Raw genomic sequence first — 2,172 nt, 5'->3', positions numbered from 1 at the left:
CCCCCCACCGCCGCTGGGACCGGCTGAACCTGCCTGGCACCCTTCCCCTCCGGCGCAGGGACAAACCCCGGCCCTCCGAGCTACCTGGGGAGCTCGGTGCCCCGGGACCCAAGACACTCCTCACCCGGTGAACAAGCGCTCTTGGGCCCAAAGCAAGAGGCTGGGTGCAACCAGGCAGCACAGCCACGCTCGGGGGAACGAGATCAAGCCCCCGACTGTGGCCGATGGGGACACCCCAGAGGCCCCGGGCTCCGGCTGCAGCCATTCACCCAGCCCATCCTCTCCCCCTGCACCAGGGCAGCCAAAAATCCCTCCTGGTTCAGGGCCGTGCATCCAGGCTGCTCCGAAGCCCGGGGAGCAGGAGGGCAGGGAGCACGCTCCGTGCCAGCTGCTGGGCTGCCAGCAGACCGCCCCGCGACTCCCGCCACGCCGACCCGGGCTGGATGGGAACCGGCTCCAGTTTCCCCCAGCCAGCGCCCAGGCGTGCCGTCTCCCTTCCCAAAGCGCTCACCCTCGGCCATTTACATAACGCTGGGTGCTCCTTCCTCCCAGCGATCGAGGTCACTGCTTCGAGGACAGAAACCACCGAAGGAGAGAAGGCAACAACAGCGGGAGGAGAGGTCCTGTCTGCTTCAGGGGCAAGAGCAGCACGGACGTCCCAGCGCCTCCCGGGACCCCACACCAAGCACAGCGCCGCTCAGCCCACCCACGGCCATCCTGGAAGCGGTGCAGCCCCCCGGCACGGGGCTCCCCCCTCTCCAGCCGTCCCCTGGGTGCAGTTGCATTCAGGGCAGCCGCAGGGGCAAGGCTCTGGTGCTGGTTTGGCTCCTGGGACAAGGGGGTGCCCAAATTCCCAGGCCAGGCTGGGGGTCGCTGCCCCCCTCGGTCATTCCCCGGGGCCGCGGGTTGGTTCGGCTGACTTGGCAGCTGATAGCAGCGCCCGGTTCGGTCAGCTGTCAGCCCCTCGTTCCAGGGCACCCCCACAACTTATCCCCATGCCAACAAAGTTTCAGCCCCTCGGCTCAGAGCAACCCCCCCGCCGCAGACAAATCACCTCCCCGAGCCTCCGGCACCGCACGGGCTTCAAGATTACTTTGTTTCACTTAACTCAGCGCACGGAATCCAACTTCACGCTGCTCCGCGAGCACAAAAAGGGAGTACGAGGGCGTTGGTGCTGTTTACCCGTTTATTACGAAAAAGAAAAAAAACCCTCCACGTGGCCTCACCTAGAAAACAGCCTCCCGCTGCTGCCTGCCCCTCCAGGAGCGTGCGAGGCTCCACAAATAGCTCAGAGGTACGGAGAGCTCCGAATGCCGATCTCCACCTCCTGAGAGAGGAGCAGCAGCACCGAGCTGCGGAAGGCACAAAGCTGGAGAAGCAGCGGCAGCCGTCCCGGCCGGCCGAGCCCAGCTTGCAGCCCACGAATCCACCTGGAGAAGCGAAGTTTCTGCACCAGCCCCGGGAAAAGGAAGGAGGGGAGGAAAACAAACCCGGACCCATCGCGCAAACGGGGCAGGAAAGATGCTAGCCAAGGGGGGAGAGGCAGCAGCCAAAGAAAGCGGGGTTCGGAGGGGCGGCCGGGGGCAGCTCGCCCTGCCGGGGGGGCTCCGGCTCCTCCCGGGCCGTCTCCAGCCCCGGCTCGGCGAGGCCCCGGCCTCGGGGAGGCTCCGTGGGACTCGCGCCCCGCTCCGGGGGGGGCAGCTCGGGGTCCCGCGCGGCGCAGCCCCGCTCACCTGGGGTGCTCGCAGCGTGCCGAGCCGTGCCGGACCGGAGCGCGCGGTGCCAGACCGAAAAGCAGCGGGAGAGCCCGAGCCGTGCAGCGCCGTGCCGTGCCGAGCCGAGCCGTGCAACCCCGAGCCGTACAATTCCGAGCCGTGCCTCCCCGTCCCGGCAGGAAATCCCTCCCCGGCCCGGCCTGATTGGAAAGGGCCGGGGGCTGGGCGGGCCGGGCAGGGCCGGGGCTGCTGTCACTCACCGCCAGGCGCCGGCGGAGCGGGGCCGAGCCGTGCCGAGCCGGGCCAGAGCCCCGCTACCGCCGCTCGCCTCCAGCGGGACCGGCCCGGCGGCCGAGGGGTCCCCAAGGGTCCCCAGGGGGCCGGGGGGCGCGGTGCTGCTGCGGGCCGAGCCCCACGTTAATCCCCCCCCATCCCATTCCTTCCTCCCCTGTGCAAT

The 2,172-nt window shown here is 69.2% G+C and overlaps 1 protein-coding gene across 4 annotated transcripts in view; it reads right to left on the bottom strand.

Annotated features, from left to right (window-relative positions):
- Positions 1-1,907, bottom strand: part of CASKIN2 (CASK interacting protein 2) — a 33,102-nt gene extending 31,195 nt beyond the window's left edge. For 3 of the 4 annotated variants that reach the window (XM_035342060.1, XM_035342063.1, XM_035342061.1), the window contains exon 1: positions 1,734-1,906. The gene's annotated coding sequence lies outside the window, so the exon portion shown is untranslated. Of the gene's footprint in view, positions 1-1,733 lie in introns of all 4 variants that reach the window. The other variant, XM_035342059.1, reaches the window with a different exon arrangement.
- Positions 1,908-2,172: the final 265 nt, after the last annotated feature.

Source organism: Oxyura jamaicensis, chromosome 18, assembly GCF_011077185.1.
Source record: "Oxyura jamaicensis isolate SHBP4307 breed ruddy duck chromosome 18, BPBGC_Ojam_1.0, whole genome shotgun sequence".
Taxonomy (NCBI): Eukaryota; Metazoa; Chordata; class Aves; order Anseriformes; family Anatidae; genus Oxyura; species Oxyura jamaicensis.
The sequence above is the reverse complement of the archived record's forward strand: the minus strand, read 5'-3'. Positions and strand labels throughout refer to the sequence as shown.